Source organism: Lissotriton helveticus, chromosome 3_1 (genome assembly GCF_964261635.1).
Source record: "Lissotriton helveticus chromosome 3_1, aLisHel1.1, whole genome shotgun sequence".
NCBI lineage: Eukaryota > Metazoa > Chordata > Amphibia > Caudata > Salamandridae > Lissotriton > Lissotriton helveticus.
The window spans coordinates 1,874,885,458-1,874,910,524 of record NC_136061.1 but is presented as its reverse complement, the minus strand read 5'-3'; the positions used below and the strand labels follow the sequence as shown (position 1 = coordinate 1,874,910,524).

General features: G+C 49.5%; 1 protein-coding gene and 1 non-coding gene across 10 annotated transcripts in view; one reads left to right on the top strand and one right to left on the bottom strand.

Annotated features, from left to right (window-relative positions):
- Positions 1-18,965, bottom strand: part of PPP6R3 (protein phosphatase 6 regulatory subunit 3) — a 1,896,334-nt gene extending 1,877,369 nt beyond the window's left edge. For all 9 annotated transcript variants that reach the window (XM_078682862.1, XM_078682861.1, XM_078682859.1 and 6 more), the window contains exon 1: positions 18,867-18,965. The gene's annotated coding sequence lies outside the window, so the exon portion shown is untranslated. The remainder of the gene's footprint in view (positions 1-18,866) is intronic.
- Positions 18,966-19,538: 573 nt separating this feature from the next.
- On the top strand, positions 19,539-19,611 carry TRNAA-AGC (transfer RNA alanine (anticodon AGC)). Its single transcript has one exon. It is a non-coding gene; the product is annotated as a tRNA-Ala (tRNA).
- The last annotated feature ends 5,456 nt before the right edge of the window (positions 19,612-25,067 follow it).

Genomic DNA, 25,067 nt, shown 5'->3' with positions numbered 1-25,067 from the left:
CGAATTCGTCAATTGCATAAGGCTGGTGCTTTTAACTGTTTCCAGCGTCAGATAGGGTTGTCATTATATGCAGATGACATTACCTTATATGTAAAAGATCCGGAGCTCAACCTTAATCCTATTCTGCGCGAGTTCATAGTCTTCGGACGGTTATCTGCCATGCAAATAAACTGGGGGAAAAAAAGGAGAAAAAAAATATCGCAATTTTTCCCGCTCACGTGCTCGGTAACGAAATTCCAGCTGGATTACCCACTAGAATGGTGCGACACTGATCTTCGCTACTTGGGTATTGTGATATCCCTGAATAAGGAGGAGACACTTAGACTTAATTATGGCGTTGCCATTACTAAGCTAGCTGGCAACGTCTCAAGATGGAGGTCGTTGCCTCTGTCCATGGCGGGTAGAGCGTCGCTCATAAAGATGATGGTGCTACCGCGTTTTCTATATCTGTTTCAAAATATACCTTATTACCCTGGTGCATATTTTTTTTAAACGGTTGAGATCGGAACTCCTTCGCCTGTTTTGGGGGGGGGTTAGCAGCCGCGGTTGCGATAGTCCATTCTGACACAGCCCTACGAGAAGGGGGGCTTCGATGTGCCGGACTTCGAGGTTTACTATGTAAGTGCCCAGGCGCAATATGCGTATCACTGGATAAATCCTACACCTTTTATGCCGCAAATAGCGGCAGAAGATTGGGTCGCGCGTCCTCTTACCCTCAGCGGGATGATACAAGGTACGGTGGAAGTTATAGATACACAATTCACCACGGTGACATGCACAATTGATGCGTGGCGCAGATTGGCGAAGGTCCTTCGAACTCCACTGTTGTACTCCCCAGTAATGCCACTCACATATCACCCCCGTTTATCGCTTCTGCAGGAGACGGGATTTCAATTAATGTGCAAGATGTTTAAGATTGCCACGTGGGGTGACCTGTTCCTCAACGGGCAATTTCGCACTAGGGAACAGCTGTTTCAAGGAGTGCAACCAACTCCCTTAGAGGTATTTTATTACATCAGGCTGAGACAGGGGCTAAAGGACGTGCTGGTACACTTTCCGGACGAACCAGAGGTAGTTTTACCGTTGCATGCTATGCTGTTGTCGGATGGCCGCCATCTTGTTTCTAGATTGTATAATACTATCCGGCTACAGCGCATAGGGGTGGAGAGTCAAGCACGCCAGTTGTGGAGTCTGGACATTGGCAATGAAATTACTGAAGACCAATGGAAATATTGTTGTACTATCACAGCCAACATATCTTCTAGTTGTAAGCTCAAAATTATTCATTATAAGTTTTTACAAAGATTCTATTACACGCCAGTTAGGTAGCTGAGGTTCAAATTGGCAGATAATGATAGATGTGAACGTTGCCATGCGGAGGGGGCGCGATTCATCCATCTGGCATGGGAGTGTCCTGGGGTGTACGAATACTGGTCCCAGGTGTACGATGCATTACAGATAATGACGGAGGGGGTAATTGGTAGGGACCCACTAGTTATGCTGTTGGGATATACACTGAATATACCTAAGCCCATCCGGAGGTTTATGGATGTTGTCCTCCTGCTTGCAAAGAGGAGGGTTGCATGCCGTTGGGGTAGGGGAAGAGCCCCGAAGTTTAAGGAATGGTTGGATGATGTAGTCTACTGCCAGGATCAACACAATATTTATGCTGATTTACTGTCTGTTCGGAGCAAGCCAAAAGACATCTGGGGTCCTCTACAGACTTATCTGATGAAAACTGCAACGCCACATGAGGGGTCAGAAGATGGGAGCGAAGGAGTTTAGTTATAGGTAGAACACTCCTATAGATATATCTCCTAGCAACGACAGGGGTGCACCATGAACCCTTCTCACTGTATAATGATATGTAATGTTACAGATTTAAAGAAGATATCATTGAAGAAGGCTAACCGACTTCACCTGTAATATTTGTTTAGCTGCCCTGTGGATTAAATGTATGAACTTATACAGAGTGTGTATAACTGCGACGAGATGGGGCTCACTGGTATTTTCTGTTTGCTCGGATCGCTGGCTCGGAAAAATTTACCTATATGCTTGTCAAATGACTAACCAATTTGACTGTTTTTGTTAGTTAAAAACTGATAAAGGTTTAAAAAAATTTTTTTTACTAGATTTGGAAATGAAAGATCTACGAGTTCAGAGCCTTGCCTTTAACAGCATGGTGCTTGAAGAAGATTCTATGACCAGTAATGGATTATCTTCAGGGACGTGGAACTAGGCTAATAGTTTACGTGAATATCCTGATCATGGACGAGCATAAGGATCACTTGCGGCTCCATCTACAGATAATTATTAAGTCACAGAACCTGACTTCATCATAAACCTGGAGAAATCGGAACTCAACCAAAATTGATGCAGGACATCCTTTGGATGCATTATAACTGTTCAGGCAACGTTGAAACTGCCCAACGAAAAGGTGCCAGAGACAATAACTCAACAAGCATTTACAATGCAATGTTTTCGCCTTTGGAAAAGTTAGAGCTATTGGCATTGTAAATGACAAAATTTGTATTTATGTGTTGGTTTTGAAAACAGATAAATAAATGGCATTGTCATTTACATTGCCATTAGCTTAATCTCTCGCAAATGTGAGACCTATTGTACCCTACGGAGAGCTCAGCAGACAGCAATTACTGCCACACACCCAGAGCGCCACACACACACACACCCACACCCCCAGAGCCACCCACACCCACACACACACACCCCCACCCCCACCCCCCCACACCCCCCCCCCCACACCCCCACCCCCACACCCCCCCAGCCCCACACCCCCAGCCCCACACCCCCACCCCCACACACAGAGCCACACACAGAGCCACACACAGAGCCACACACAGAGCCACACACAGAGCCACACACAGAGCCACACACAGAGCCACACACAGAGCCACACACAGAGCCACACACAGAGCCACACACACACACCCCCAGAGCCACACACAGAGCCACACACAGAGCCACACACAGAGCCACACACACACCCCCAGAGCCACACACACACACCCAGAGCCACACACACACCCAGAGCCACACACACACCCAGAGCCACACACACACCCAGAGCCACACACACACCCAGAGCCACACACACACCCAGAGCCACACACACACACACACCCAGAGCCACACACACACACACACACAGAGCCACACACACACACACACACACACACAGAGCCACACACACACACACACACACACACCCAGAGCCACACACACACCCACACACACACACCCAGAGCCACACACACACCCACACACACCGACACGCCCAGAGCCAGAGCCACACGCCCAGAGCCACACACACACCCCCAGAGCCACACACACACACACACACCCAGAGCCACACACACACACACACACCCCCCCAGAGCCACACACACACACACCCCCAGAGCCACACACACACCCAGAGCCACACACAGAGCCAGAGCCACACACAGAGCCAGAGCCACACACAGAGCCACACACAGAGCCACACACACACACACCCAGAGCCACACAAACACACACACCCAGAGCCACACACACACCCAGAGCCACACACACACACCCAGAGCCACACACACACACACACACACCCAGAGCCACACACACACACACACACACACACAGAGCCACACACACCCAGAGCCACACACACCCAGAGCCACACACACACACACACACCCACCCAGAGCCACACACACACACACACACACACACACACACCCAGAGCCACACACACACACCCACCCACCCAGAGCCACACACACACACACCCACCCACCCAGAGCCACACACACACACACACACCCACCCAGAGCCACACACACACACACCCACCCACCCAGAGCCACACACACACACACACACCCACCCAGAGCCACACACACACACACACACCCAGAGCCACACACACACACACACACACCCATCCAGAGCCACACACACCCACCCAGAGCCACACACACACACACACACCCACCCAGAGCCACACACACACACACACACACACACACCCACCCAGAGCCACACACACACACACACCCACCCAGAGCCACACACACACACACACACACCCACCCAGAGCCACACACACACACACACACACCCACCCAGAGCCACACACACACACACACACCCAGAGCCACACACACACACACCCACCCAGAGCCACACACACACACACCCACCCAGAGCCACACACACACACACCCACCCAGAGCCACACACACACACACCCACCCAGAGCCACACACACACACACACACCCAGAGCCACACACACACACCCAGAGCCACACACACACCCAGAGCCACACACACACCCAGAGACACACACACACCCAGAGACACACACACCCAGAGCCACACACACACACCCAGAGCCACACACACACACCCAGAGCCACACACACACACCCAGAGCCACACACACACACCCAGAGCCACACACACACACCCAGAGCCACACACACACACCCAGAGCCACACACACACACCCAGAGCCACACACACACACCCAGAGCCACACACACACACCCAGAGCCACACACACACACCCAGAGCCACACACACACACCCAGAGCCACACACACACACCCAGAGCCACACACACACACCCAGAGCCACACACACACACCCAGAGCCACACACACACACCCAGCCACACACACACACCCAGAGCCACACACACACACACAGCCACACCCAGAGCCACACCGAGCCACACCCAGAGCCACACCCAGCCACACCCAGAGCCACACACACACACACACACCCAGAGCCACACCCAGAGCCACACCCAGAGCCACACACACACACACACACCCAGAGCCACACACACACACACACCCAGAGCCACACACACACACACACACCCAGAGCCACACACACACACACACCCAGAGCCACACACACACACACACCCAGAGCCAGAGCCACACACACACACACACCCAGAGCCAGAGCCACACACACACACACCCAGAGCCACACACACACACCCAGAGCCACACACACACACCCAGAGCCACACACACACACCCAGAGCCACACACACACACCCAGAGCCACACACACACACCCAGAGCCACACACACACACACAGCCACACACACACACACAGCCACACACACACACACAGCCACACACACACACAGCCACACCCAGAGCCACACCCAGAGCCACACCCAGAGCCACACACACACACACACACCCAGAGCCACACACACACACACACCCAGAGCCAGAGCCACACACACACACACACCCAGAGCCACACACACACACACACCCAGAGCCAGAGCCACACACACACCCAGAGCCAGAGCCACACACACACACACACCCAGAGCCACACACACACACACACCCAGAGCCAGAGCCACACACACACACACACCCAGAGCCAGAGCCACACACACACACCCAGAGCCAGAGCCACACACACACACACACCCAGAGCCAGAGCCACACACACACACACCCAGAGCCACACACACACACCCAGAGCCACACACACACACCCAGAGCCACACACACACACCCAGAGCCACACACACACACCCAGAGCCACACACACACACCCAGAGCCACACACAGAGCCACACACACACACCCAGAGCCACACACAGAGCCACACACACACACCCAGAGCCACACACACACACCCACACACCCAGAGCCACACACACACACACACACCCAGAGCCACACACACACACACACACCCAGAGCCACACACACACACACACCCACCCAGAGCCACACACACACACAGAGCCACACACACACACAGAGCCACACACACACACAGAGCCACACACACACACACAGAGCCACACACACACACCCAGAGCCACACACACACACCCAGAGCCACACACACACACACACCCAGAGCCACACACACACACCCAGAGCCACACACACACACCCAGAGCCACACACACACACCCAGAGCCACACACACACACCCAGAGCCACACACACACACCCAGAGCCACACACACACACACCCAGAGCCACACCCAGAGCCACACACACACACAGCCACACACAGAGCCACACACACACAGAGCCACACACACACACAGCCACACACAGAGCCACACACACACAGAGCCACACACACACACAGCCACACCCAGAGCCACACACACACACAGCCACACCCAGAGCCACACACACCCAGAGCCACACACACACACACACACACCCACCCAGAGCCACACACACACACACACACACACACACACACCCAGAGCCACACACACACACCCACCCACCCAGAGCCACACACACACACCCACCCAGAGCCACACACACACACACACACACCCAGAGCCACACACACACACACACACACACCCATCCAGAGCCACACACACCCATCCAGAGCCACACACACCCACCCAGAGCCACACACACACACACACACCCACCCAGAGCCACACACACACACACACACCCACCCAGAGCCACACACACACACACACACACACCCACCCAGAGCCACACACACACACACACACACCCACCCAGAGCCACACACACACACACACACACCCACCCAGAGCCACACACACACACACACACACCCACCCAGAGCCACACACACACACACACACACCCACCCAGAGCCACACACACACACACCCACCCAGAGCCACACACACACACACCCACCCAGAGCCACACACACACACACCCACCCAGAGCCACACACACCCACCCAGAGCCACACACACACACACCCACCCAGAGCCACACACACACACACACACCCAGAGCCACACACACACACACACACCCAGAGCCACACACACACACACCCAGAGCCACACACACACACACCCAGAGCCACACACACACACCCAGAGCCACACACACACACCCAGAGCCACACACACACCCAGAGCCACACACACACCCAGAGCCACACACACACCCAGAGCCACACACACACACCCAGAGCCACACACACACACCCAGAGCCACACACACACACCCAGAGCCACACACACACACCCAGAGCCACACACACACACCCAGAGCCACACACACACACCCAGAGCCACACACACACACCCAGAGCCACACACACACACCCAGAGCCACACACACACACCCAGAGCCACACACACACACCCAGAGCCACACACACACACCCAGAGCCACACACACACACCCAGAGCCACACACACACACCCAGAGCCACACACACACACCCAGAGCCACACACACACACCCAGAGCCACACACACACACCCAGAGCCACACACACACACCCAGAGCCACACACACACACCCAGAGCCACACACACACACACAGCCACACCCACACACACAGCCACACACACACACAGCCACACCCAGAGCCACACCGAGCCACACCCAGAGCCACACCCAGAGCCACACCCAGAGCCACACACACACACACACACCCAGAGCCACACACACACACACACCCAGAGCCACACACACACACACACACCCAGAGCCACACACACACACACACCCAGAGCCACACACACACACACACCCAGAGCCACACACACACACACACCCAGAGCCACACACACACACACCCAGAGCCACACACACACACCCAGAGCCACACACACACACCCAGAGCCACACACACACACCCAGAGCCACACACACACACCCAGAGCCACACACACACACCCAGCCACACACACACACCCAGCCACACACACACACACAGCCACACACACACACACAGCCACACACACACACACAGCCACACACACACACAGCCACACCCAGAGCCACACCCAGAGCCACACCCAGAGCCACACCCAGAGCCACACACACACACACACACCCAGAGCCACACACACACACACACACCCAGAGCCAGAGCCACACACACACACACACCCAGAGCCACACACACACACACCCAGAGCCAGAGCCACACACACACCCAGAGCCAGAGCCACACACACACACACACCCAGAGCCAGAGCCACACACACACACACACCCAGAGCCAGAGCCACACACACACACACACCCAGAGCCAGAGCCACACACACACACACCCAGAGCCACACACACACACCCAGAGCCACACACACACACCCAGAGCCACACACACACACCCAGAGCCACACACACACACCCAGAGCCACACACACACACCCAGAGCCACACACACACACCCAGAGCCACACACACACACCCACACACCCAGAGCCACACACAGAGCCACACACACACACCCAGAGCCACACACAGAGCCACACACACACACCCAGAGCCACACACACACACACACCCAGAGCCACACACACACACACACCCAGAGCCACACACACACACACACACCCAGAGCCACACACACACACACACCCACCCAGAGCCACACACACACACACACCCACCCAGAGCCACACACACACACACACCCACCCAGAGCCACACACACACACACCCACCCAGAGCCACACACACACACAGAGCCACACACACACACAGAGCCACACACACACACACAGAGCCACACACACACACACACAGAGCCACACACACACACACACACAGAGCCACACACACACACACACAGAGCCACACACACACACCCAGAGCCACACACACACACCCAGAGCCACACACACACACCCAGAGCCACACACACACACCCAGAGCCACACACACACACCCAGAGCCACACACACACACCCAGAGCCACACACACACACCCAGAGCCACACACACACACCCAGAGCCACACACACACACACCCAGAGCCACACCCAGAGCCACACACACACACACCCAGAGCCACACCCAGAGCCACACACACACACAGCCACACACAGAGCCACACACACACAGAGCCACACACACACACAGCCACACACAGAGCCACACACACACACACAGAGCCACACACACACACCCAGAGCCACACACACCCAGAGCCACACACACACACCCAGAGCCACACACACACACCCAGAGCCACACACACACACCCAGAGCCACACACACCCAGAGCCACACACACACACCCAGAGCCACACACACCCAGAGCCACACACACCCAGAGCCACACACACAGAGCCACACACACCCACCCAGAGCCACACACACACACACACACACCCAGAGCCACACACACACACACACCCAGAGCCACACACACACACACCCCCAGAGCCACACACACACACACCCCCAGAGCCCCACACACACACACCCCCAGAGCCCCACACACACACACCCCCAGAGCCCCACACACACACACCCCCAGAGCCCCACACACACACACCCCCAGAGCCCCACACACACACCCCCAGAGCCACACACCCCCAGAGCCACACACCCCCAGAGCCACACACCCCCAGAGCCACACACCCCCAGAGCCACACACCCCCAGAGCCACACACCCCCAGAGCCACACACCCCCAGAGCCACACACCCCCAGAGCCACACACCCCCAGAGCCACACACCCCCAGAGCCACACACCCCCAGAGCCACACACCCCCAGAGCCACACACCCCCAGAGCCACACACCCCCAGAGCCACACCCAGAGCCACACCCAGAGCCACACACAGAGCCACACACAGAGCCACACACAGAGCCACCCCCAGAGCCACACACACCCCCAGAGCCACACACACCCACAGAGCCACACACAGAGCCACACACAGAGCCACACACAGAGCCACACACAGAGCCACACACAGAGCCACACACAGAGCCACACACAGAGCCACACACAGAGCCACACACAGAGCCACACACAGAGCCACACACAGAGCCACACACAGAGCCACACACAGAGCCACACACAGAGCCACACACAGAGCCACACACAGAGCCACACACAGAGCCACACACAGAGCCACACACAGAGCCACACACAGAGCCACACACAGAGCCACACACAGAGCCACACACAGAGCCACACACAGAGCCACACACAGAGCCACACACAGAGCCACACACAGAGCCACACACAGAGCCACACACACACCCAGAGCCACACACACACCCAGAGCCACACACACACCCAGAGCCACACACACACCCAGAGCCACACACCCAGAGCCACACACACCCAGAGCCACACACACACACACACCCAGAGCCACACACACACACACACCCAGAGCCACACACACACACACACCCAGAGCCACACACACACACACACCCAGAGCCACACACACACACACACCCAGAGCCACACACACACACACACACCCAGAGCCACACACACACACACCCAGAGCCACACACACACACACCCAGAGCCACACACACACACACCCAGAGCCACACACACACACCCAGAGCCACACACACACACCCAGAGCCAGAGCCACACACACACACCCAGAGCCAGAGCCACACACACACCCAGAGCCAGAGCCACACACACCCCCTCCCCCCACCTCAGCTAACGATCCCGAAATTAGAGGAACTGTTAGGAACCACGTGTCCTGGAGGCGACAGGAAAAGTGGTGTTTATCTGATATTCCGGTATTGATTGAAATAGGTTTCCAGATTTCATCCCTATCTCGCCATACCAGTGTAATCTCACCGGTGACTAACTGCGCCTCAAGAAAGCCTACTGCCACCCAAGGCAGTCACTCCCGGCAAGCCTCATCCCAGCATATCCTCCTCTCCTGCCAAGGGAAAGGTGAAAAACTTCTTTTGTGTATCGTGCAGCGGTACATCTGGTACAATAACGAAGCTTTTGTAGTGATTGACAAGTTCTTGAGAGTACGCCAGTAACTAAGTGAGCAAATGCATTCGCTGAAGATGTCTGTGTACAGTCAACCCCAAAACATTTAAAATCCGGAGGGGTTAACTCCGTGTTTAATCTTTGTGAGGATGATACAAGGAAGAACAGGTCGCGTTGGAAGCCAGAGTACCTGTCCTCTGAGTCGGTCTTACATTTAGAAATCAAGAACGCAATTTGAAGGGTAATGCTGACATACGTTGTGTGGAAAGAGTAACTCGTTAAAGAGCAGGTCGCCGCGTACGGAGGTCAGAGCCGTCCGTGGCAGGATGCGACCGAGATCTAGGTTTCCAGGGACCAACCTCTTCCATGGCGTGAACGCCGGTGGTCTGTGGGTGCTGCAACAACACGTCAGAGGCAGGGACAGACACAAAATGGAGCGAGAGGTGGGCATTCCTTCTCGTGGATTCCGCCACAGGCCCAGCTGTCCCTCCCCTCCCGCCGGCGCTCGGCTAGACAGTTGCCAGGTCAGTAGCCCACAGCCACCGCTAGAGTCTTGGGCGTAGTGACGCGCCCCTCTGCAGCGTCACGCATCGCTCTATACTACATGGTCTTCTACGAATGTTTGTTGTTGTGGTGAGTCAAGGCTGGGTAGCAAGTATTTCAAGTTTGATGGCGGGGGAGGGGTACTCGTGTCAGCTTTTCATGATGGGAAGAGTCCCGGGTGGAACAGTTTCGTTGGGGGCGGCTCAGCATTCCATACGCAAGGGCGGAGGTTTATTACAACCAGCCCGCTCTTCACAGTCGGGGGGCTGTTACATTTGCACTCCAGGCCTCGGCGTAGTTGTGATTGTTGCAACCCTAAAGCGCAGGACTGTAACCGAAGCACTGGGAGTCGAAGGGGTGGGATGACACGAGGCATCGCTGGGAATGCAGGATCGTTAATCCCAGTATTCGAGCAGGCGGGGTAGTGGGTTGTCAGCCCAGAACTCAAGCATGGGGTGGAGGATTCGTTGCTGAACTTGCTGTCGATCACTACAGATCTGGTCTTTGGCACTGGCGGGCCCCGCCTAGAGCTGCCAATGCACCGGTACTATGACATCGCACTTGTTACCACAGTACGAGAGCAGTTACTACAGCCCCGCATGGGATGACCGCTGCCTACCACAGTCGTCAGCTTCTGGCTGGCGAATGACCCTACAATCAGCACCCTACAATTATTTATGTATGCGTTTTTTTATAGCGCGGCGGACTTTACCCGAAGGTGTCAGAGCGCTCAATGATTCCAACATTCTATGCTGCCTGCTTAAACAGATGCCTCTTCACCCCTGAAACACTCTCTCAACGCCCCCGCTATTAGTACCCCAGATCTAACTTTTATTTATTTATTTAACACTTGTAAAGCGCACTAATACCAACCAGTGTCCTGGCGCTGAAGTGGTATCTCCCTGAGATTGAGATTCCCCGGCTAAAGGGTGAAAAGCCATGTTTTGAGAGGTTTTCTGAACGCTAACAGATTGGTGATTGATTTAAGGGTCAGGGGGAGGGAGTTCCAAGCCTTTTAACCCACCCTTCTAAGATTCACCAATCACACAAAGAATTAGCTGCAGCTCTACTTGGCAGCCACGGTGGGCAGTACTTCAGGCACCCCCACATTCCATCGAGCGAGAGCACGACAGCTCCCTTTTCAGAAAGACATTCACCTAAGGATGGAATAAACCCTGCCACCACCCCCTTTCCAAAGGAACACCCCAGAAAATCTCACGGGAATCTACAATAAACAAGAAAACGGTCTCAGACTGATGAGATGGACCCTGGGATGCGTGCACTCGGACGGGCACACGGACAGCGGGAGGGGGGACGGGCACACGGACAGCGGGAGGGGGGACGGGCACACGGACAGCGGGAGGGGGGACGGGCACACGGACAGCGGGACATCGCGCAACCCACCCCTGCAAAGGACACTTCCGAAATGGGGAAAAACAAAGCTTAAGATTTTTTTATTTTTTTTAAAACACGCCCACAGCCGCATGACGTGGGCAAAAGCCTAAAATTCTCGGGAACGCCCAAGAATCTGCTCCGGCTATGACGGACAGATCTCTGTTCCAATGGCTAGCCTCCATTTATGGAGCTAGCCAATGGAACAGAGAGGCTGTGACCAAGCCACATACTGTTCTCATAAGATGCAGCTTTCTACAGGCGAAACCTATAAACCGCTTAGCTGAGAGCAGAAATTTCTCTAGGACAACTCGCAGATCTGGTGGTCTCGTGGTAATCTACAATCCAAGCAATTTTCCATAGATTCCTCCAATAGAGGGCCTTTCAAACGCCAAAGGTTTCTCCCTTTAGGAGAAGACTCTCATATTAGAACAAAGTCAGATGACACCAGAGGAGACCCAGTGGAGTTAAACATGGCTTAAAAATAATTCCTTCCCATGAAAGGAATAAGTTAACATGAAGGGGTTCTCGGGTACACTTGTCATGCTTCTCAGTCTAGCATCACATCAGTGTCAAATGTTAAAGCCCTTCTGGTAGAATATTTACACAGCAGGGGGGGGGGGGAACATTTGCAATTTCTAGAAGGACAAAAGCGATTAATTCAAACTGTATGGGGTACAGTGCATCAAGCCAAGACCGAGGAAGTCCAGGGATGTCGAATTTCTATAGCCCAACGCCCAGGACATTGTTTGCGGTAAAGGGCAACAAGTTTTCGTCTGTATTGTGTCCTTTGGACAAGTAGGCCCAACCCCCTGTAGCACAACATTATGGATCAGGGAAGGGCACTGTCTGTAGTTACTGTAATATTTTTGTCCATATGTTAATGCTGTTCAGACTTTTATTAATGGTTCATTAATTGAAAGCCTTTTTATTAGGGTGAGCTCGCCAAGTAAATGTTGTAAGCTTTGCCTGCACTACTGACAGTGGTACCAGTATAAAAATGTGTACACGTTTAAGTTTAGCAATATGGGGCTATGCAATAAGATTATGGCAAAGAAAAACAAACAAGCATTGGCAAAGCCAGTAGGTCTGAAATTGGTGGTCAGCTTTTTAATTTTGTCAATGTGTGACTTGGCATGGTTTTTGTAAAACCTTATTGGTGTGGGAGCTACCGGGACCTCATCATTATAACAAACATTGGCAAAAGCAAAAATTGTTTTTTGGCCTCAAAGAGCACACACTGCCACGGTAGTTAATGGCACTGAACACAACTACTCTGTGTGCCGATATGCTCCTTGTGAAAGCAGAATGTAGTCACTCACAGTGAAGCCAGCCGATACAGAGAGAATTTTGAAAAGCACAAAAGGTCACGGTCAAAGCCAGACCAAATTAGAGGCCCAGTTATTAAAGAGTCTCAAAAGTGACAAATCAAAAACAACAATTCCCTTTGTGTTTATTTGGACAAACCGATAATAAATTATACATCATTCATCCAAACATACCATTATCACCAAAGAGTGCTGACCGTTTGCAAAAATCAAATATATGAATGTTTATTCTGTAAAATCAGGTAAACAAAAAAGACATATGAATAGTGCATACAATAACAAGCATGGAAAATGCAATAGGTCTCCCCCTCATTTAAGTTAAAGCAATTCGGTTTGTAATTAGGTGTTTTTTTAGCTTTGCTTTTATTAGTGTTTTTCAAACTTTCTAGTACATAACATGCATATGTATGCATGTATTTATAAAGATCTGCAGATGTATATACACACACGTGTGCACATAGAGAGTGGTAGAAAGTGCGTAGTAGGGAGAGTGGTAGTGCGTGCGCAGTAGAGAGTGGGAGTGAGGAGTGGGAGAGAGTGAGGAGTGGTAGGGGCTGGCCCCATAAAGATTAAGAAACCTTTTACGCCAAAAGGAAGTCAGATGAGCCCGTCCAAGTGGGCCGTCTCAAAAAGAGAAAAGTGTACGTCAGAGAATGCTCTTTCCCAATGGCTGGCCACCATTTAGCATAAAGGTTGACATCGGCCAATGGGAAAGAGGGGCGGGGCTTAAAGGCCGCTAGTGAACGTCTCTCAAAAACATAAAATCTCGCCAGCGAGACTGCGCATATGGTCAGATCATTTTAATCCATTTTAATTTTGTGCATTCCCAAGAATTTACGGAAGTAGGACAAGAAATAGTACTAGAAAATATTTAGCATGCTTGGATGAATGTTGTACGATTATCGGTTTGTCCAAATAGAGACACCAAGGGAATTGTTTTTGATTATTTGTCAAGTTTGGCGTCCTGTCCCTTTCTGTAAGGTGGACCCCTCTTGTTTGAGATTAAGTGCTGCAAAAACTGATTTTGTGCATTCCCAAGAATTTACATAAGTAGGACAAGAAATAGAACTAGAAAATATTTAGCAAAAGCCAACATGCATGTGTAGCTTTGTTCATGCGAAAATTTGATTGTTTGCAAGTTCACTTTCCCTCCAACCACTTTTTTCCCCCAACTCTGGAGGAAGGTTTACGTCTGCCATTGTCAGGAGTAACTCTCCAACATTTCTCAGTATGGGAAAAGATTAGGGAAGAGTTGTTAAAAACCCTAAAAACATGCAAGTTAGTAGGTTTGCAGACTCGAAAGGGCATTCAAACCCTGGAACTATTGCTTACCACTACCTTCAACCCCAGTATGTAGATCTGCGGAAATGTGACAACATAAGGGGAATGCAAGTATTCAAACATTACTATGGTATGAGCCCTGGCATAATCAGAGAGGCTGTATCAGAGCTCTTGTATAACGAGATTGATGCCATAAGTTGTCGCCGCACTACATGGCATCGAAGGGACAAGTGGATTTTGCTACAGGACAAGTAGGTTTATGAAGCTACCTGCCCCATGGACAAGTAGATATTTTATTGAAGTCCACACGCCTGAAATCAATCTCCAGAAGTTGAACAGCTATTAATTTCCTTCCGGAAACTGTTTAGGGCTGTCTCTTCACCCACTACTGCTAGGTGGATTAGTTGGGTCATGCAATAGACCGGCCATGATGTGTTCAAATGTGGACCCATCCAGCGAGAGGGGCCATGGCATGTAAAGCTGCCTCTTTGGGTGCCCATCATGCATAAGTGATTATTTTTGCACATTGGTCCCCAGAATCTACATTGAAACAGGTTTACTTCAAACTTGCAGATGTGGCTTTTGTTGGTGGTGGGCAAGCTTTTAACTGGCATTATCCTCACTTCAAGTCCTAACAGAATACAACAACATTTCCTTGCTGGCCTGAAGGAAAGTTGTCAATTATGTTAAAATTAACGAGGCGAGGATAATCCCACCCAACAGGACCATAATTTTAGGGTTGGATTATGACGTGCTACCATATTATTCTGGGCCGGAGTGTAACTAATTAGCCATAAGTTTCATGGTATGCATTAAGTTTCAATGATTTACGCAAATGTATATAATTGGAGTCATAAAGTGATGTTATTTTGGTACATTACAGCAATTGCTATTACATGTGTTAAGGGTGTAGTTAATGATGCAGTTTTAATTTGATGCAGGTGCTGACTAGCAGAACCGAGCCTTTGGATGTTAAAGGCAAGCAGTGCAAGTCTAAAAGGAATACCATAACACATGCTTTGTTTTCCAAAATAGATTTCTAAAACTATTTTCCACCCCTAAAAGACCAGCAGCAGATTGCGCACCCCTGTAGTCAATGAATAAACGCCCACCTCTTGTAAATTGATCGAGGTTCATAACAATTCAGGCGGTCCAAATTCACATTCAATAAGTCAGTCTGCAAATTTCAAGTAACATGCAAAAGTATGAACCAATAACGTTAGAATTACAGAACAAAAATAACCACCTCAAACTGAAATAAATTCAAAGGTATGAAGGATTTCTTTTAAAAAGGCAATGAGGTCCAGCGAACACAGTTTATTTGCTCTAAATGTTTGTAGTACTTATGATGGAATACAAAGAATTAGATTTGCAAAAAAGGCTAGCTGTATAGCCTATAAATTCACTGCAAAAAGAAAAGAAAAGTATTTGCTGATACTCAGTACCTTTTTAGATTGGAAATTGCTTCAACACACTAACTTTGATCGAAACACAGACAATAGATCACTGCCCAAATCCCAAACAGTTCAATGTGCTATTAATGTTGACATTCAAAATGATTACAGTAGTAAAAGCTTTTCACATATAATTGCACAAATAGAGTTCAAAAATAAACACCTGGTTAAGCCTTTATATTTCACTATTCAACTTTAGTCAAGCCATTTTATCAGCTTGTGACCTGTTATGGTATGCTGTCATTGATTGGCACAAAAAGTGACAATATTAAGTAAAGAAACAAAGTTTCAAGCATTAATGCGGAGAATTATACAACCGCCCGATAACGGAAACCGTGTTTGCTTTTGCTGCATGGTTAGATGACAAGCAACAATTTCCTTCTAATGACAATGTACATTTTACAGAAAGGTGTACTTCACAACTAATAATGTCTTTAGAAGGCGATAAGAACACATTAATAACCATAGCTCAGGAGGTTGAGCCCTGCATCACAGAAAAAAAAAAAAAAAAAAAAAAAAAAAAAAAAAAGAAGGAGTGTAGTAGGTTACTTGACCATCAAGGCTTCCTACACAAGGACTCTAACCAACTCACCCTAGCCTAAAACAAAAGCCCTTGTGGGGGAGCAACCTTAGAAAGGCCCAAAAAAATGCTTTACCTGAATGTTAAAATATTAGAGAGCTCAAAAATGCAGATGTTCTCTTTGATTAACAAGATAATAGAAGTGATTTCTCTCCAACTTGTACAGACAGCCCAGACACCTACAGACAGCAAACAATTATGGCTTACCTGCCCTAGAAATAAAAGCCTGCATTGGCAAAACCAACATGTATAGCTTAAGCAAGAGCGATTGTCTTCGGCAAACCTTTTTAGGCATGCTACACACCAGTGTGGCTGCTTTTCAGCATTGCTAAAATTTTGTGGCGTGGGGTAGGATGCAGGATAGATACATGTGACCGGTCTCTGAACCCATAGCAAATGTGGCAAGATATCATTAAAAGACCTGTTCACGGAAAGCTAGAACACGGGAAGATTCGGGAAACCAAGGATGCTCACGATAAGGACGAACTCAAGCTGGACAGCCTAAACTAAAGCCTACAAACACCAAGCAAGCAATTACAAACCACAAAGCCAATAGTAAACAAATGGCGAAATGCACCCCCAGGGAAGCTTTCAGAATGCCCACACATAGTCGTAAGCAAACCGGACAGCGCACTGCACTGTCTGGTAAGCATGAACCTAAAAAAAAAGTTTGGGGAGAAACTAATCAGAGGAAAGGTGAGTGGGGTGTGAGGTACCAGAAAGCGAAAGAAGAGAACTTTTAGAGAGTAAAAGCAGGAGGGGAAGAGAATGAAGAGATGGTCCAAATAGCATAGTAGAGGACTACTACAGAGTGAAAAAGAGAAGTGGATGAAGTAGAGGTGACAAAGGTTGCCACAAAACAGTAAAGGTGCGACGAGGGGGAAATACAGACCCAAGACGAGTAGTAAGAGACGAACGCCAGAGAATGAATGGGGAGAACTATGGATAGTCGGTGAGGAAAAAAAGACGATGAAGAACGGTCCTAGACGGGAAAAACAGATTAATTAATAAAAAATAAGGATGGGAAGACGATAAACTGAATGAAAGGGGAGGTGTGAAAAAGAATGGGCCATGAGACATAAAAGTAGTAAGTAAAGAATCAGAGGGTGAGAGCGGAAGTATCAGAGTGGTAAAAGACTGAAACCTAATATCAAAGTTATAGCTAACTCGCCGCCTCCTTTCCACATCACTAGCAGAACATACATTGAATGCACAGACACTTCCCACAGTGACAGAACCATTAAGGACAGTGGTCGCCCCTTTGGACGATGGAGTTTGTGATGGTTACTCTAAGGTGTGTTACGTGGGATTGGCTTGGCGTGTCATTCAAGTTATTGACTCTAAAACACAACAACTGACAAGGAATCCTTGTAATGTACGAGGATGCGCTACAGAGCAAGAAGTCGTATAGTGAGTAGTGAAGGTACTGGGCAACTGCAACAGCAAAAACACCGGTCCCTTCCACTAGGGTCTTGGCAGCCCGTAGGGTGCCCCCTATATGGGCAGCCATTCTCCGCACAGCGGCGCACCAAGTGAGAGAACGGGCAATAAATACCTGACGACCATTAAAACTTGCTTCACTCAGGCGGGAAAACAACCATCCTCCATAACCCAGCTTCCAAGATGGCGGACATATCAACTCTCAAGAGCGCCCGCCCACTGATTTTATAAGATGGCCACCACCAATCACCTACGTACTGGGGCCAGGAGTGTTGCTGATTACACATACTAAACGCCATTCAACTGTAGCAAGTCGCCTATTCCTATTCCATTGGTCCTTTCGGCTGCCTGTCTTTGCAGCCATGCGCCCCATTGTTGATTGGATGCTGCAAGCCCTATAATTCTCACCGGAGGTCAAGCTTTATGTGCAGCCAATTGGGGCCCGCAACCTCCTTCCGGAGTTTCCTTACACGCCTCGGCAACAGCCTGACGTCAGAGTTTGACAGGCGTCTCACTCAGCCAAACAGACGTAGAGGAGAAAAAATATTCCGTATTAGTGCCTCGACCAATCGTGCAAGAAAATGGCTCATGACAGTGAATAAACTAGTGGCAGGAGTGGGATGCACGCCAGGAAATGAAAAGTTTTATAAAAAGAGTGTGAAGGTCATATTTACGTGAGTATAGTACTTTTGCGTGGCAGGATAGCTTCCCTACTGTTCAACTGACTGATTGCTGCTAGTTTGGTGTGTATTTAAAATGACCCTCAAGAAAAGCAGGATTCTGTGGAGGGGAATTAGCTCAGATGGTAGAGCGCTCGCTTAGCATGCGAGAGGTAGCGGGATCGATGCCCGCATTCTCCAATTTTTTTTGTCCGATTATTTATGTTTCCGCTCTAGATTCAAATACTATTTTCTTCGTTCTTTCTTTTATAATATTAGAATCAGTATAATATCCTTCTTGCTGCGCACGATAGCTCAGCGCGAGACAGTCTTAAGGACTTTTAGTCCTTTTGTTACAGACGAGTGTTGAGCTCACCTATTCAGATTATCTGCACACCAGATGTAAACGTAAGTTTCTAGTGTTATTCCAAAAATGTATTTATGAACCCCAAATTTCTACAGTCTCCCGCTTCTTATCTTTAACCCACGTTAAAATGTGGCTTGGTAGGCGTGTACAACGTTAAAACTTTTTTAGGCACTCATTCTAACTTCAGTGCCAATTTGGGTCCAGATGTATGACGATTTTTTGCGGTCGCAAAGGGAAAATCGGACCATTTGCAACCGCAACAAGCATTTACAATGCAATGGTTTCGCCTTTGGAAAAGCTAGAGCTATTAGCATTGTAAATGACAAAATTTGTATTTATGTGTTGGTTTTGAAAACAGATAAATAAATGGCATTGTCATTTACATTGCCATTAGCTTAATCCAGTGGTTCCCAAACTTTTTTGACCCGTGGCTCCCTTGACCTAATTGGCAGTGGGCCGTGGCTCCCCATCATTTTTTTAACGGAGTGCCGCAGCACACACTTTGCGAACCACCGCAGTAGACCTTTGTACTCTCTACCATTCCTATGTGACTCTTAGAGTTTATCCATTTGTATCTCTTCCTTGAGTGACTTTACAACCTGTGCATTTGCAATTTTTTATATTTGTCTCTTCCCTGTGGGACTTTACTACTTGTACATTTGCAATTTTTTTCTGTTTATATCTCTTCCCTGTATGACTTTATAATTTGTACATTTGCAATTTTTTACTGCTAGTATCTTTTATGTAACGCATGTAATCCTAAGTCCTTATGTATCACAACTGGTTCTTATGTAAAGCGCTCTGACACCTCACGGTAATGCTCCTTCCTTGCGAATACAAACAATTGAGTACCCTTCCCTCAAAAAGTATTTGCCACAAAGAAATATTTGTAAGCTATATTTTAAAATATCCGTTTCTTTGTACACTTGCTATCACACTTATTCGAGGCTGTCCACCTTTATTCCATATATCCAAACAACCTTTGCTGTTTTGACAGCTTTCTCCCACTCTATTTTCTGCCGTGCTGTCAGCCACAAGAACGTGTTCGAAGCTATTTCTGCCTACAATTCATGCAATTCCGATTTATGACACAAGACGCACCCGGCTGGAACTCCGAAGGAAACCATATACAGACGCCGCCACACTCTACGAAAGGGAAAGTAAAATGGAAAGCACCAGAGCTTTGTGTAACTTGTATTTACCATGAACAAAAACGTTCATTCAGGAACAAAGACTACTGCTTTAAACTTTGAAACAAACCATAGAGCAATGTCCACAGCACTCTCCGTAATCGCACCAAGCTCTTAATTGAGCCATTTAAATGCAGAGGGCGAGGGCTGGGATCACCTTCAGTACAAAGGAGCGAAATCCTGGGCGGCGCCGCGGCGCCCCTGGCTTCTCATCACGGCGCACCAGGGCGCCGCGGCGCACACTTTGGGAACCACCGGCTTAATCTCTCGCAAATGTGAGACCTATTGTACCCTACGGACGAGCTCAGCAGACAGCAATTACTACTACACACACACACCCAGAGCCACACACACCCACCCAGAGCCACACACACACACCCACCCAGAGGCACACACACCCACCCAGAGGCACACATACCCACCCAGAGCCACACCCACCCACCCAGAGCCACACACACCCACCCAGAGCCACACACACCCACCCAGAGCCACACACACCCACCCAGAGCCACACACGCACTCAGGAGAGCAAGCACAGCGAGGGGGCAGGGAAGCAAGCACAGCGAGGGGGCAGGGAAGCAAGCACAGCGAGGGGGCAGGGAAGCAAGCACAGCCAGGTGGCAGGGAAGCAAGCACAGCCAGGTGGCAGGGAAGCAAGCACAGCCAGGTGGCAGGGAAGCAAGCACAGCCAGGTTGCAGGGGAGCAAGCACAGCCAGGGGAACTACAGTTAATGAAATTATCGTTAGTATTGGTTTTATTATAAATGTATATATCAATTATATTTGTATTATTTCATTTTCTATTATTAACATGGTCATTATTCATACAGGGTAGGAATGCAGCACAAAACACATCACCCCGGACACGGGGCAACAAAAAGACAGTGCATAATTTGTGCAGGTGGTCACATGTGGCGGGCACAGGCAATCATTATTGGGGATATGAACAATTCGGTCAGTAATATGATATGACAATAATGTTTTGATTATGATCGTACGAATGCTAGCATTAATAACATTATTGTTAACAGCACATTTATAAGCATAATATGCCCCCAGAGGTGCTACTCACGTGTACCTTCTCCATGGAGAGTTCCTGCTCGCTGTCCTGTCTCTCCCTGTCGCTTTCCTCCTCTTCGGAGCTCCCCCCGCAGGTTGGGGAGCTGCAGCTTTCTCTCTGCATCCAGGAGGCGGGAAGGGGCTGAGGATCCACAGAGAGTGGTAACAAGGGTGCCGGTACTCGGAGGAACTCATCGTACTGGGCCCAGCCAAGGACACTAAAGATACTGCCATGATTCCGCAGTAGAGGGGGCACAGGGGGAGATGAAGGAGTGCTCCTAAAGCCTCCGATATGCTCTCCCAAGGGATCACTAATGTCAACACGGGCCTGCCATCTTAGTTACTGCGTAGTCCCTTAGAAACTTGCGTGTGGAGGTGTTACAGAAGCATGGTTGCCATCTTGAAATAGGGAACTCTTACTCATTTCAACTAAACAGTGTAAACAAAGTGACATATTCTGTTTGCCATGAATAAATCAGCAGAACAGATGGCCGACGGCTATCAATAAAATGCGTTGTTGTGCTCAGTGTGGAACGGCTAGAGCTATTCAACACGCTTTGTATGGCCACCTGCTCATTTATTAATCGCCAAGATCAGTCTTTTGGAAATTACCCTGCATTTAAGCTGTAACACTGCAAATTAGGGCTTCGTGTTCCTATTGTTTGGCAGCCTATTAGCTCTGGCCGCGTCTCCAGTGCTGTGACAAAGAGCAGCCGATTGGCTGTACGAAGCAATCATAGCTGCTGCGTCCCCAAAGACCTCTTAGTACAGTGAAATGACAAAAGAACTGCATGCAGTGACTGCACACCACGTGCTTCTGGTCTACAGTTTACACAAATGAGAGATTTTTCTAAAAATGCAAACGCCAAAGTTGCAGGCATTCGGTGCCACACTGTCTCCCCAGCTCTAAGATGACAAAAGTACTACAGGTGACTACTTTCCGATCATTCGAATTTCACAGTTCCAGTATTGTAGAGTTGTGGCGGCACTGAAGCGCTTGATTACAGGGCACACAACGTCTATGCCGGCGGATAACCACAGCAGGAAAAACAAGAAAACTTTGTTGTCTGCTTGCACTTTTCCAGCATGCACAGCCTGCTTGTTATCATGTGTAAATACAGCGAGGCACTGTACTGCCAGAGTGCCAGAGTGCCGTGGTGCGTCATAGCAACAGCTGCAACCACTTCTTTAAAACAAGAATCACACGGAAAAAATAAACAAAATCCAAAATGGACATAAACGATGAAAGTTTACACGGAGGCGCTCCTGTGTATATGGAAACAAGAACAACGGGAGGGGGGGTGCGGGAACGGGCAAACACGGACAGCGGGAGGGGGCGGGAACGGGCACACACGGAGAGCGGGAGGGGGGCGGGAACGGGCACACACGGACAGCGTGAGGGGGTCATGCATAATAACGGAGGCAAACAAGAATCACACGGAAAAAATAAACAAAATCAAAAATGGATATAAACGATGAAAGTTTACACGGAGGCGCTCCTGTGTATATGGAAACAAGAACAACGGGAGGGGGGTGCGGGAACGGGCAAACACGGACAGCGGGAGGGGGCGGGAACGGGCACACACGGACAGCGGGAGGGGGACATGCATAATAACGGAGGCAAACAGGCAAAGAGGGTTGAGAAAGAAACAAGGACGCACTCACCTGGACATCTTCCGGCGGCAAATGATAAAAACATGGCGTCCCCAAAAAAAAAATAGGAACCGCCCCTGGCCGCAATGACGACGTTAAAGGGGCGGGATGAGTAAAAATCGCGGGAACGCCCACGAATCTGCTCCGGCAATGACTGACAGATCTGTCTTCCAATGGCTAGCCTCCATTTATGGAGCTAGCCAATGGAAGACAGAGGCGGGAGAAAGCTCCATACTTGTTTACAAAAGTTTTCGCCTGCGCGATACTGCTTGCGCAGTAAACGCCAGGCGAAACCTAAAAAGGGTAGTGATATGTGCAAACCTATTTTGAGAGTGGGTGACTCGCAAAATAGAGATTGTGAGTCGCTATTAGGAAGGGTTGTGCCAAGGGAGTTCCTACCTAATATCGAGTCAGAATGGTATACCACAGCAAAACACTCCATGTTTACCACTTACTTCCTTCAGTTAGGTGGTAAGCCACTCGCACACGGGAAGGGGTCCCTAGGGTACCCTTTCCACTTTGTGAATGGATTCAAAAATATTTTTTAAGAGCAGGCATTGGTCAGACAGACCACTACCTATCTTGAAACAAGTATTTGCAAGGCAATAGGTCTTGCATTTTTAAAAACTTTGACCTATTGGTATTGTAAATGACAATGCCTTTTATAATTGCCGGTTTTTAAGCGCATGAATAAAATGCATTATCATTTACTATACCAATAGCTCAAAATCCCTCAAATGCAAGACCTATTGCATTGCAAATGCTTGTTATAAAACGTATGCATGGCAGCTGACTTCGCCAAAGGTATTAAAAACTATGATCCAGAACTCCAATGTGTATTAACAGTAGATGTAAGGAATGTGGCTTTGGGTGCTGTACTGAGCCAGGTGAAGAACTCTGAAATGTACACGCTCGGATCTGCATCCCGGGTGTTGTCTGACACAGAAAAATAGTATTCTCCATTTTGAGAAAGAATTGTTGGCTTGTTGGTGAGGGGGGGGGGTCATGAAATGTAGGAACTATATTTGGGGAACACGTTTTGTTATGCAAGCAGACCACAAACTGCTAATTTACATTTTAAGTGGAAAAAAATCAAAAGTGTTCATCCCCGTATTGAACGTCTTTCCACTAAATTGTTACAATTTGATTTTGCCACTGAGTATATTCCTGGCTCTATAAATGGGTGTGCTGATTTCTTGTCACACTCATCAGATTGGAGTGAAGATGACAAGACGTTGTGTTATGATGAGGACAAAGTAAATTGTATTGTGGCGTCCATTGATTTACACTTTATTGGTGTTTTTTCTGAAAAGGATTGGAGGGATACTCTGGAACAGCACTTTACGCTTAAGTCAGTCAGGAAGTACATTAAAGCTGGTTGGCCCAAA